Here is a 14,217-nt window from a genome sequence, read left to right as displayed (position 1 = left end):
GCTTGTATTCATCCTAAGTCTCACCCATCGATGTCACCACAGGCGATTATCACAGCTTTAGTCGACCAGCTGAAAGTGAACACTCAGACCAAAGCATCAGAAGCCTAACCTTTGTCACCAGACCTTAAACAAAGACACCAAAAGCACAAACACGTTTTCTGATTTACACTTTTTTGAACAGGTGACACACCATCTGTGGTCTAGTGACCCATGTCCTGCTTACAGAGGAATCAAAGCATTACGCACATCTGAATCTATTCCTCAGAGAGTCCCAGTCAGGAAAGCTGATGGAGCGGTCCTTACGGATGACACTGCAGTTGTGATCCGCTGGACTGGCTACTTTTAGCAGATGTTCAAAGCTGATCCTTCAGCTAGGACATTGGATATCTCTGGTCCTCGGGTCTTGGGGTTGATCCTCCAATTAGCTGTGAACCACCCAATCTCATTAAGATTGCACAGGTGTTGAACCAGCTGAGAGAAGGAAAGGCTGCAGGGATCTGTGGAATCCGGGGTGAACTTCTTCAGGCAGGTGGTAAGGCAGTCTTCTTGGCATTGCAAGCAATCTTTGCTTCCATTTGGGAGGCGGGCATCGTCCGAAATGACTGGAAAATGGGACTTGTCGTCCCTATCTGGAAAGGGAAAGGGTGATCGCCTGGATTGCAGTAACTACAGGGGCATAACACTGCTCTCAGTGCCGGGTAAGGTCCTTGCTAGGGTTGTCCTCAATAGGATCCGTGATCACTTGCTCACTTACCAGCGATCGGAACAGTCTGGTTTTACGCTTAAGAAGTCTACCATTGACTGCATCCTGGCACTCAGGGTTCCCATGGAGTGCAAATGCAAATATCGGCAGAGTTTCTTTGCAGCCTTTCTCAATTTTGTAAAGCATTCGACTCAGTTGATCGAGCTGTCCTGTGGGACATCCTGAGGGTTCATGGGATCCCCTCAAGGTTGCTGTATATCATGGCTGGCCTGTACACTGGTACTGTGAGTGCTGTGCAGAGTGGAGGCAGGACCTCTGCAATTTTCAAGTTGATTCTGGGGTTCGTCAGGGTTGTGTTTTGCTCATACTCTGTTCAATGCTTGTATGAACTTGGTGTTGGGTAGGATTGTGGGGTCCAGCGGATGTGGGGCATCTATTGGTGAAGAAAGATTCACGGATCTTGACTTTGCTCACGATGCTGTGATCTTCCCATAGTCAATGGAGGCTCTGTTGGGAGCTCGAGACTGAGTGAGGAGTCTGAGTGTCTGGGCTTGCGAGTGTCCTGGATAAAACCAAAGATCCAGGCCTTTAATGACATCTAAGGCACAGCCATCAGCAGTATGTCTGTTTGCAGAGAGTGTTAACCTTGTTGAGAGGTTTACTTACCTTGGCAGAGACATTCATATCTCTGGAGACTCTTCCTATGAAGTCAGTAGACAGATTGGGAGAGCATGGAGATCCATTAGGTCGCTAGAAAGGGCTGTGTGGCGGTACAGATATCTATGCAAAATGACAAATGTCCAAGTCTTTAGAGTCCTGGTGCTTCCTGTCTTGCTATATGGTTACGAGACATGGACTCAGTGACCTGAGATGAAGACTCGGCTCCTTCATTACTGTGTCTCTTGGGAAAATCCTTGGGTACCATTGGTTTGACTTTGTGTTGCTCATGGAGTTCGAATGAGTCACATTACCTGCATTGTGAGAGGCGTCAGTTATGGCACTTCGGCCATGTAGTGCGTTTCCCGAGGGTGATCCATAAGATCATAAGATCCTCATTGTTGGGGCCCCGAGTGGCTGGGCCCGGCCAACGGGTTGCCCACGTAACATCTGGCTGCAGCAGATAGAGGGTAATTTCGGACGGTGGGACTGGACCGTGTGTGTGCCTGGGGGTTGCCAACTGGGATCCCGAGTTGTTTTGTCATGTAGTGGGTGCGGCAACACTCTGTACCAGTGCATGCTTTCCAACTTGACTTTACTTTGTTTGTAATTCTGCAGCACTATTGTAAAATGCCCACAGTAGTAGTATAAAATGTCACTGTTATCTTTATCAAAATCTTTTGACAGGTATATGTCCCACCCCTTGCATTTCCGGTACCCACGGATGCCACCTGGTTAATAGCGTTCCTATGCTCCGTCTCTACCCGTTGTCGTGTGATGGTTTGACAGGCATCAGATATTTTGTCAGTCGTCCGAATGGAATTGGTCGGCCAATCTTGGCCATGGTCCTAAAATGGGCTGATAAGCTATGTAAGCTGAGACTGACCTTCGTGGACCTGTAAGGAGTCAAAAGATAAGTCAGCAGGCATTCTGCTCCTAATTGTGTACAGTGCCTGTGTGTGTACAGAGAGTACAGAGAGCATGAGTGGCAGACACAGAGAGAGGACATACAAGAAGGCTTTAGAGAGAATCTATTACACATCCAAGGAGCCTGGCAGTTTTGGTGATATTAACAGATTCTTGAGAAATGTATCAAGTCATCGGGAAAATCTCAAGCGAAAAAACATGTTGGAATGGATGAGTGGGCAATATGCTTACAGTGTGCACAAACCAGCATGGCGGAGCTTCAAGAGAAACAGAACAATTGCTTCAACAGTCGATGACCGGTGGCAGGCAGATTTGGTAGAGATGTCTTACTACTCAAAATTCAATGATGGTCATAAATTTATCCTTACGTGTATCAACGTGCTCTAAAAATATGCTTGGGTTGTGCCATTAAAGGCCAAAACAGGGAAAGAAGTTTCTCGGGGTTTTAGTTTGATCTTTAGACAGGGTCGAGTTCCTAAGAAGCTACAGAGAGACAAAGGCAAAGAATTTCATAACACATTGGTGCTAAAACAGAACAATATTGTACATTTTGTCACGAACAGCAATGTAAAGGCCAGCATAGTAGAGCAATTCAATAGGACCTTAAAGTCCAAAATGTGGAAATATTTTACATATGCAAATACTTTTCAGTATATAGATGTCCTGTCAAACTTTCTGCAGAGTTATAACCACAGTTTTCACACCACGATTAAAACAAGACCTGTAGATGTGACTCCAGAAAATGTTCTGAGTGTTTGGAAAATGGTGTATGGCACAGCTGTGCAAAGAAAATCTACTCTGTGTATATTGAAAATAGATGATCACGTCAGAGTTTCAAAATTAAAAGGTGTATTCGAAACAAGGCTTTGAGCAGTCCTTTACAGATGAAATATTTATTATCATGGACTGCTTTAAACAGCTCAAACCCGATGCTAACAAGGTTTACGCATCCAGAAAATTCTAGCTACTCACGGGCATGGTAGCATATGTTGGTAAAATGGCTTGGCTGGGACAAGAGATTTAACAGTTGGTTTAAGGCTTCAGAAGTGAAAGACATAATGAGTTGAGAAAGCAAGAAAAAATAAAAACGTCTAAAGTCAGAAATGGATTTTATGTAACACTGTCGAGTATTTCATCAGCCAGGACTTTTCCCAACAACACGATAGCATCATTCACTGTTCAGCTAGCCAAGACAACAGAAATGTCCCGAGACTGGAAAGTGGCATTGGTGGAACTGACTTACCCAAAAATGTTCAATTCCATCACCCAGGAAGCACAATTTACACTAATGAATGAGGAAACAAGAGAGCATGAAGTGACAGACTCAGAGACAGGATGTACAAGAAGGTTTTAGAGGGAGAATCTATTACACACACAAGGAAACTGGCAGTGCAGCCCAAACACACCATGGGCATCCCATTACCTCAGCCACCTTCCAAACCATACCTTTATAAAGCAAATCATAAAGTAAACACCAAGGTGTCTTAAAAACAATAACTTTATTGTATGTTTCAAGGACACACACAGTTTACATCCTTTACCTCATGATCCTACCCAATCCATCTGTTATAAAATGGTTCATAAAGGAGAGAAAAAAGATGCCAAGGTGCTTACAAACAACAAGTTTATTGAAGCAAAATTTCAAACATAGTAATTATCACGTAGTCTTCGCTGTCAGAGTTACACAATGTGTGCTATACATTATTAATTTTTTAAAGTATGAATAAAGCAGGAGAAACAGCAGGAAAATATTCACACAAGCTTGTTTGTATAGAGATCAGTAACCCTTTTGAAAAGAAACAAAACACAAGATTTGTACACAAGTATGAGAACACAATCAAATTGCAAACCAGGTCCAAACTCATCAGTAAGTCTGCAATACCCTAAATAAAGTGTTTAAGCCAGCATGTTTCATATATTTGTATTCCACTAAATTATGCAAGCCTATTTTCTCTATTTGGAACAGAGCCGACCACAAAAACTGGTCTTCACAGGCTGAATCAGTTGTGCATAAGCCTCTCTCCTGCACAAACTTCGCTATAACATCATCCACATTTCTCTTGACAGATTTAAGAAAACAAGGGAGATTATACATTTTAGCATAGTACACATGCAGGACATAAGTCTATCCTTTCTAGCCCTTTGGAGCATAAATAAGCTATGTCTATAAGCCCAAGAACATTTTTAGACAGGCATACATTCAAATTACCTATTGTGAGACTTGCCGGACACCCCAGTTGGAGACCACATCTTTATAAAAAGACACACGTTTATTTATCACCACTAATTACAGGAATCACAGTCCTGAACACCACACAACGCACAAAGCAAATAAATCACCGCAATTAGACTTCTCTATCACAGTCCTTGGCCGCCTGTCTCCTCCTGGGAGCTTTGCCCTTCTCCCACTCCTGACTCAAGCTCCCGATTGTGCGAAGCAGTGCCTTTTATTCCCGCCGGATGTGCTCCAGGTGGCTGATGACAACCTTCCGGCAGCACTTCCTGGTGTGGCGGAAGGGCTGCCCTTTGCACTCTGTGTGTCCCTGGCATGTTCATCTGCCATCTTGCCTGGTTTGGCGGAAGTGACAGTTCACCGTGTCCCACAAGGCTTGAGGCCCCTGGCAGTGGCCACGGATCCAAAAGGCCAGAACCTCTTTGTTCCTCTCCGTGGTCCTCTCCTAGTCCAGGGTGGTTGCCCCTCGTGACCGGACGCTATTCATGTCCTTTTCTGGTCCTTCCAGGCATCCTGGCCAGGTAAGAACCCCAGTAATCTGCCACACTGTTTAGATTTCTTTATTTCAGGTTCAAGTTCTACAGACTGGTTATCTTCTATAATGACGACACGGTCTCTTCATTAGCGGCACATTTTGTTGCTGCAGAATCCATGTTTTGCTTCTTCCTAGTAAAACAAAAGGAGATAGTGGTGTGTCTCCGTGATGGAGTAACCAATAGAATTACAGTCCGTCCGGAATGTATTCACAGCGCATTGCTTTTCCACATTTTGTTATGTTACAGCCTTACAGTGTAACATACAATGTTACAGTGCTCAATTTCGGCGCCGCAAGTGGCAACCATTCCAGAAGCTCCATGTATGACTTTATCTTTTTACTTTTTCTCTATTATTCTCTATTTCACTGATCACTTCTACCACTTTCTTTTATGTGGAATCGCTCCCTGGACACTTTTTATTGCTTTTACTAATCCATCTCTGTCAGCTTGTCCCTAAGGAGCAGAGGTTGGATGGTGTTGAAGGCGCTAGAGAGTCCAGAAACATAATTCTTACAGCACCACTGCCTCTGTCCAAGTGGGAGAGGGATCGGTGTAGCATCCTCCGATTCCACTTTCTCCTGGTATGCGAACTGCAGAGGGTCGAGGGCATGACGGACCTGTGGCCTCAAGTGGTGAAGCAGCAGCCGCTCCATGGTCTTCATCACATGTGACATCAAAGCAACAGGCGGAAGTTATTCATTAAATTCATATACTAACACCATTTTCATTGACAATCCGGTTCATAAATTTTTTCAGTTGCACCATATTGTCTTTTAGCCATAGATTCTTCATATTCCTGCCGCCTGGTGTATATCCTGATTGGCTGTTCTGAACTTGCGACGTGCTCGATGCACTCAGCACATGCTCCCACCAGCATGGTGTAATTCCATTGATTAGCTAAACATAAGGCATGTGTGTGTTGATTAAATTGTTGTTAAAAATATGTTGGCGGGTTATCTTAAAAATCTTATCTTAAACTGTTTTGATTGGCCCCAGCATTGTAAAAGCCTCACCAAAAGAATATTTAAGGACAGATATTAGGACCCAGAGGCCTGGGCCACAATAACAAGAACTGAGTAAGTTGTGCTGTACCACCCAGCCCCCTTTCCTTTTCTGTCTTTCCTTTGGACTTTGTGTAAAATCAAGCATGGATGGCCATCTCCTTATGACGGAAACCGAGCGGTTGGCTGAGTCCCCCGCTTTCAAAGTCAGAAAGGAGACACCAACGCTTCTTTTACAGCTAACATTTCTTTTGACCGAGTTGAAGTAGGTTGGCTGAGTCCACCACTTTTTCAAGGTTCTTACTGGCCCGCTAACCCTGTCAGTGTGTCGCTTGGCCAATGGAGCGTTCTTCCTTCTCCATCATGGAGACACACCATTATCTCCTTTTTTTTAAATAGAAAGTAGCAAAACATGGATTCTGCAACAACAAAACATACCGCTAAAGAAGAGACCGGTGTCATCATTATAGAAGATAACCAGTTGGTAGAACGTGAACCTGAACCAGAGAAATCTAAACAGGTAATTTGAATGTATGCCTGTCTAAAAATTTCTTGGCTTATAGACATAGCTTATTTATGCTCCAAAGGGCTAGAAAGGCTAGACTTGTGTCCTGCATGTGTATTATGCTAAAATGTATAATCTATAGAGAATTGTGGATGATGTTATAGCAAAGTTTGTGCAGGGAAAGATACTCATTGATGCTTATGCACAACTGACTCAGCCTGTGAGGACCAGATTTTTGTGGTCAGCTCTGTTCCAAACAGAGAAAATAGGCTTGCATGACTTAGTGGAATACAAATATATGAAACGTGCTGGCTTAAACACTTTATTTAGGAGTATTGCCGGCTTACTGATGGGTTTGGACCTGGTTTGCAATTTGATTGTATTCTCATACTTGTATACAGATCTTGTGTTTTGTTTCTTTTCAAATGGTTTACTGATCTCTATACAAACAAGCCTGTGTGAATATTTTCCTGCTCTTTCTCCTGCTTTATTCATACTTTAAAAAAATTAATAATGTATAGCACACATTGTGTAACTATGAAAGCGAAGACTACGTGTTAATTGCTATGTTTGGAATTTTGCTTCAATAAACAGTCTCTGGACAGTTCTATTGTCTTGGCTAGCTGAACGGTGAATGATGCTATTGTATTGCTGGGAAAACTCCTGACCGATGAATTACTCGGCAGTGTCACATAAAATCCATTTCTGACTTTAGACATTTTTTTTTTCTTGCTTTCTCAACTGCTTATGTCTTTCACTTCTGAAGCCTTGACCCAACTGTTAAATCTCTTGTCCCAACTAAGCCATTTTACCAACACCTGCTTGTTTCTACCATGCCTGTGAGTGGCTAGAATTTTCTGGATGCAGTACACTTTGTTAGTATCGGGGTTTATTTTTTGTAACTCTTCTGCATAAAATGTCCCTTGAATTTCATCACCTGCATAATCTTTTAGTTTATAGATAGGTTTGAGCTGTTTAAAGCAGTCCACGATAATAAATATTTCATCTGTAAAGGACTGCTCATAGCCTTTTCAAATACACCTTTTAATTTTGAAACTCTGACATATTCATCTATTTTCAAAGTCAACAGAGAAAATTTTCTTTGCACGGCCCTGCCATAGACTGTTTTCCAAACACTCAGAGCATTTTCTGGAGTCACATCTACAGGTCTTGTTTTAATCGTGGTGTGAAAACTGTAGTCATAACTCTGCAGAAAATCTGACAGGACATCTATATACCGAAAAGTATTTGCATATGTAAAATATTTCCACATTTTGGACTTTAACACTAGAATTACCAGAGCCTACGAGAAAACTTGTAGAACCATCCTACCTCTCCATCAGTGTCTTTTGTCCTGTAAATTTGTCGATAAGCAGCAAGCAGCCTGTTATCACATCCCCAACGCCTCACATTTTTCTCAGCTCAAGTCTGTTTACCTGCGTGTCAGTTTCTTAGATTTGTATAGAGTGAGAAGTCAAGCAAAATGACACCTTTTCTAAATACTATATTGTTATTTGGAATACTTGCATTTCATGTGTGTTCTGTGTCTACAATGATCTATGTAAACACATTGTTAAAACAGAAACGTTTTCATGTTTTAGTAATATTTGACAAAATGTAGACATGGAGTGTATAACTTTGGAACATTGTGTCTTATGTATTGAATGACTGGGACAGGTTCAAGGTGTGGACTGATGACGGTACAGGAGATAATTATACTACACAGGAGCACTAGAAGAGTGAAATGCTTAAGCTCTTCACCTATGCATCTGCATGTGAGTTGATGGCTGCCGCTGAATTGTTCGGTGTCGCTTTCAAGTGTACGAAATGGCCAAATATTTTACACCTTTCGACAACCGCCAATGCCTCTTCAACATCTTAGATTCACAGGTGATGATTTCAGTAGTGGACACTTTGATGTTTCTGAATGTTTAAACTCTCAAAAGCTGGATGTGAAGTTATCGATGAAACTGGTTGTGTGCTTACAACGCTTGACAGATGCGAATGTCACTTCAACACAACAAATCTTGCAAATGCTGTCGTAATTGAAACAAACCATGAAACTGAAACCGATTATGACAGCAGCAATCCAAGCTGTGAGATTTGATACAAGATTACTGTTCACATGGCCAACTGTACGTTACATGTTCAAGAGTAAGTACAACGGAGGGCGAACTCACAATGTGGTATACAAAGAGATCCTTAACTAATAATTATTGGTATATTTTCCCTCAGTTTAAAAGGTTTAATTTTCTTCTTAATAAAAATTTTAAGGCAGTACTTCGCCAATGCGAAGCATGGGTATTTTGCTAGTTATTACTAAAACATGAAAAACGTTTTGTTTTAACGATGTACTTACATAGATCATTGTAGACATGGAACAGATATGAAATGCATGTATTCCAAATAATGATATAGTATTTATAAAAGGTGTCATTTTGTTTGACTTCTCACTCTATACAACTCTAAGCAACTGACACGCAAGTAAAGAAACTTGAGCTGAGCAAACTCTGGGGTGGAGGGATGTGATAGCAGGCTGTTTGCTGCTTATCAACACATTTACAGGACAAAAATGCTGATGGAGAAGTGTGAAATGATTTAAGATGGGATGGATCTACGAGTTTTTCATAGGATCTGATAATTCCAGTGTTAAAAGGGGCCAGTGACCAAAAGGAGGAGAGGTGTCTTTTGAATGTGTCTTCCAAGTTCCTGTCTGTCTGCCCACTGCTAGGTTACCTGTACTTATTTGTTTTGTCCTGGATCATTTTCTTGTTGGGGTCTGGATTGTCTGCCGTCTGCCTGTGTACATGAGGACTGTAAGTGGATTCATGGCCATCCTGCAAGGAAAGGAGAGCTCCTGAAAGCGTCCACCCATCTTCACCATTTCAGGAACTACCGATAGGACTATCTTTACATTCCTATTCAACGTGTGAATCTCTGGACTACCTGTTCTCATCGTTACATTTCATCTGTTGCCATTTTTCATGGATTTTGCGGTATGTGTTTTGTGCTTTGTGTATTTAATGTAATATCGCTGTAAGGGGAACAGGTGTGGTATTGTTACTTTCATTATTAGTGTTAATACATTCTGTATTTGCTATTTTATTTCCGTTGGCTTTTTTTCTCTGTTTGTTAGTGCGTGCAGGTCGGACCAAGGCAGGGTGCATCCCTGGAATCATGAGCATAAAAATAATATCACCGTCTTCTCGACAATGTGAATCTTAGCGGCACCGGACCGCTACACACTGATAGCACACACCTCCACCTCCATTTTTCAAATTTCTCATTTTAAACTCACTGGGGTGCAGGTGTCCAATTACACACCCCAGAACACTAATGAGGACACTGGCTGAACAACACGTTTCTGCAGGTGTAAAGTGCGCTCTGCCAATTCACCACCAACACTCCAGGGCTGCTCTGCTCCCCACACTACTACATCCACCTGAGTCCTCCATTTTTATTTAAAACCCACACACAACCATTGACCCCTGACATGTGTCACCACACAGCTTTGTATTTAGTAGTAAAGAGAATCACGCAGTGACCAGAGTGACCACATCTCCAGTCGACTGTTTGATTGTCTGCTGGCATTGAGGAAGACCCTGACTGACTGAAATGACAAAAGAAGGATTTGTGAGGCAGAGGGTTTGGACCTGTGATGACATCAGTGAAGACCATGTGTGTATAAAAATATCAAAAAGGCGCTATATACTGGATTACTGAGAAAGTCATGTGACAGCCTACACTGATCATGTGGTGAGATTCTTGTTTTAACTGTTTTAGGGCTAATTTTTTTTGTTTCTTATTTCCCAGGGCTGAATATTTTTCCAAAACTAACATTTTTAAAAAGAACACAAAGCAATTGTTTAACATATCAAATCAACAAAAATATTTACTTTTGACAAATGTTACTGTCTTGCATGTTGTATGAGCGTGTATAATCTATGATTTCACATACATATCACATACATTTTACACAGTAAAGTCCTGCGCAGTCTGATCTCGCTCAGAGCAGCCAATTTCAGTCATTGCCACATTGCACTGCTTACAATACGTGTTGCTTTGGTGCCTACTTTTCAATTGTCTGTTGCTGCACTTTCTCACATATATTGTTAGTGTGTACTGTAGAGACAAGTCACCCTTTTGTCATCGTGCCATTCCACTGCCACCAAGTTTTCTGCCCACATGAAAACCGTATTGTCACCTCATTTCACCTAAAATTTATCCCACGTGAACCTTGCCGTAGATGCATTGGCTGCGCAAACGCTCAACTGGCAGTAGATCCGCTGGTGTGGCATCGGCTGGTGTTTAATCAGCTGATGCCGGCTTCTCACTCTCTTGCTCGATCTCCTGATCACTGTCAATAAAATCCGATTCTGAAAAATCAGAGTCTGACTCCATGATAATCGCGCAAAACATTGTCTGCCGAGTGTTTTCTTTTCTGCACTCGCTTCACTCCTTTGTCACATGTCGATGCCATCTTGCCATTGTTTACATTTTGCAACTCACGCACGCTAGGATTAGTTGCCGAGTCAACGAGTCTAGCATTCCTCCAAGCACAGAGGGAATGCCTGTGGCGTGACAGTGAGATTTGTCGCCATTAACAGCTGATTATCGCCTTAACCCCTCCTGTCGACAAAAGTCGACATCCGCCCTAAAAGAGTTAATGTCCCACAAGAGACACAAGTGTGAGTTACAAATACAAGAGGGCGCCACTCCTCATACTGGAGTATCTCACTGACACGCCCACTGAGGTCACCTTCCCAGAATCCTTTCAGTGTCTCTGACGTCTACTGCACATGATGTGTGTGTCCACCTGTCGGTCACTAAGCCCACTGACAGATATATGTCGATGTCCTGTGTAGACCTGGGGTCATGTCTTGTAGAATGATGTTGGCCTGTTCAGTCCACTTGGCTATAATGGTGGTCACTTTCTGTGTCTCCCACCTTACTGTTCACACTGCCTTTAGTCCTAATCCTCTCCTCCCTGCGACCTTCTCTTTCTGTGTATGGCTAGCTGGTCATTTCTACTGCTGCTGTCCACCTTTCCTCCTTAACCTCTGCCCTGTCCTTCTCTTTTACTCATCCTTTTCTTCATTCTGTTCATCTCCTTCTCTTGTCTCTCCTTATCTTTGCTATTCTATTCTCTTTGTCCTTATCTGTCACTTCAGTCCAGCTCTAGCTGTCCACTCCTCTTTGTCTTCTGTCACTTTAGTCGTCTCTTCTCCTCACCCTGACTGTGTTTCTCCTCCTTATTCTATTTTAGTGATTTTAACAAACTTTATTGAGGACATCAGAGGAGTGTGAGGGGAACATCACAATGGAGGACAGGAACAAGTATGAGATTAAAATAAAGAATGGACAGCATGGGCTTGTGGGACAAGAAATAAAACAACAGTCTGGACAGAGAGGGTGATGAGGGTGACCAGTGTGGTGGAGGGCTCAGGGTCACAATGCTGTCTTTATGAATTGAATTATTAAAGGAAATCTGCAGTTGTGTCACCTCACATCCATCTGTCTGTCCATAAGGGACACTGCAGTCTGTCCTGATTAAACACAGCGTTTGTGTTGTGGGAGTGGAAAAGTCAGAGCCATAAAGTGACAAGAAATAAAATACATGAAACCCACACACACACACACACACACACACACAAACACACACACACAGGCACAGACACACACACACACACACTTGTTGTTCACTTACTAAAGTTTCTGTAATTTGCAGTTTTCACTCCTCAGCCCCTTACATATTTGATCCATGACTGAATCCTTCATGTGGTTCCAGCTCAGGTTCAGTTCAGTCAGTCGTGAGTGTGGAGCAGAAAGAGCTGAGGAGAGAGCTGAGCAACATCTGAAGGTGAGATCGCAATAAGACAGGCTGTGGAGAGAGAAATGAGAACATGAGGAGAAACAGACAGACAGACAGACAGAAGGACAAACAACACAAAGGTTCAATGGCCACTTGTATTCTGACTTTTCACTGAAGTGCAGTGTGAACAAGAGACCACTGCCATTCTTATAAAGTAAGGCGCTATATACCTGACAGGGTCTCCTGCCTTCACGCTGGACTGACTGGTGCCAAGTCATTCAGACTGACATGTGGACATCAACACTGGATAAGAACGTCACACACATGAGACTGATGGCATCTTGCACTCATGTGACCAGATGGACTTGTCACAAGTGACCATGGGTTGAGGATGACAAACTGGAATTCTGGTCTGTCATTTACCACTCAGGACTGGCAGCTCTAGTGGTGACCAGCAGCATGTCTGTTTGTCTTTGTCAAAGTTTTTTATTTGTTGTGATTCATTTTTTGTCATGTGTTCATTTTTTGAAGAAAGAGTTGTGGGACTCTGGAACAAACTACCGAGGCATGGAGTTGAAGAAAGATATATTGACAACCTTGAAGAAGAATCTCCATGCTTATCGGGACAGCTTAGCTATTAGCTAAACAAATGGCCTTAATGGACTGAATGGTCTCCTCTCATTTGTCAAATGTTTTATGTTCTTATTTCACTTTGTTTCATCTCTTGTATAACACCTTAGAGGGCACCAACAACAACAACATTTATTTCTATATCACATTTTCATACAAATAATGTAGCTCAAAATGCTTTACATGATGAAGAAAAGAGAAAAAAGAAAATAAATAAGAATTAAAATAAGACATCACTAATTAACATAGAATAAGACTAAGGTCCAATGACCAGGTAGGACAGAAAAACAAAAACAAAAAACTCCAGACGGCTGGAGAAAAAAAATCTGCAGGGGTTCCAGGCCATGAGACCGCCAAACCCCTCTAGGCATTCTACCTAACATAAATGAAACAGTCCTCTTTGTATTTAGGGTTCTCTTGGAAGGACTTGATGGTGATGGTCACGTAGACTTCTGGCTTTTAATCCATTAATGCAGGAATATCATGGTCCCTTGATAAGGTGATGGTGGCTGGTCGTCACCATAGAAAACCGGAAAAGAAACAGAAGAGAGAGTAGGGTTCAGTACGGATTTTAGAGCCACAATGAATAGTTATAATAATAAATTGGATATACAGAGTATCAGGATTAAATTACAGTGAAGTTATGAGAAGGCCATGTTAAAGTAATGTGTTTTCAGCAGTGTTTTAAAGTGCTCTACTGTATTAGCCTGGCGAATTCCTATTGGCAGGCTATTCCAGATTTTAGATGCATAACAGCAGAAGGCCGCCTCACCACTTCTTTTAAGTTTAGCTTTTGGAATTATAAGGAGATACTCATTTGAAGATCTAAGGTTACGATTTGGAATATAACGTGTCAGGCATTCTGATATAGAAGATGGAGCAAGATTATTTAAGGCTTTATAAACCATAAGCAGAATTTTAGAGTTAATTCTGAATGACACAGGCAACCAGTGTAGTGACATTAAAACTGGAGAGATGTGTTCAGATTTTCTTTTCCTAGTTAGGATTCTAGCAGCTGCATTCTGCACTCGTTGCAAACGATTTATGTCTTTTTTGGGTAGTCCTGAGAGAAGTACGTTACAGTAATCTAGTCGACTGAAAATAAAAGCATGAACTAATTTCTCAGCATTTTTCAATGATATAAGAGGTCTAACTTTTGCTATGCAAGACTCACATGAGGCTCCTGTCTTCAACCTTTAACACCTTTCAACCT

At 42.0% G+C, this 14,217-nt stretch overlaps 1 long non-coding RNA gene across 1 annotated transcript in view; it reads right to left on the bottom strand.

Annotated features, from left to right (window-relative positions):
• Window positions 1–14,217, bottom strand: part of LOC120521453 — a 40,619-nt gene that overhangs the window by 22,253 nt on the left and 4,149 nt on the right. Inside the window, exon 2 of the long non-coding RNA XR_005632131.1 lies at window positions 12,270–12,443. This is a non-coding gene — a long non-coding RNA (uncharacterized LOC120521453). The remainder of the gene's footprint in view (window positions 1–12,269; window positions 12,444–14,217) is intronic.

This window comes from Polypterus senegalus, unplaced genomic scaffold, assembly GCF_016835505.1.
Source record: "Polypterus senegalus isolate Bchr_013 unplaced genomic scaffold, ASM1683550v1 scaffold_5158, whole genome shotgun sequence".
Taxonomy (NCBI): Eukaryota; Metazoa; Chordata; class Cladistia; order Polypteriformes; family Polypteridae; genus Polypterus; species Polypterus senegalus.
Note: the sequence above shows the minus strand (reverse complement) of the source record. Positions and strands in the feature narration are given on the sequence as shown.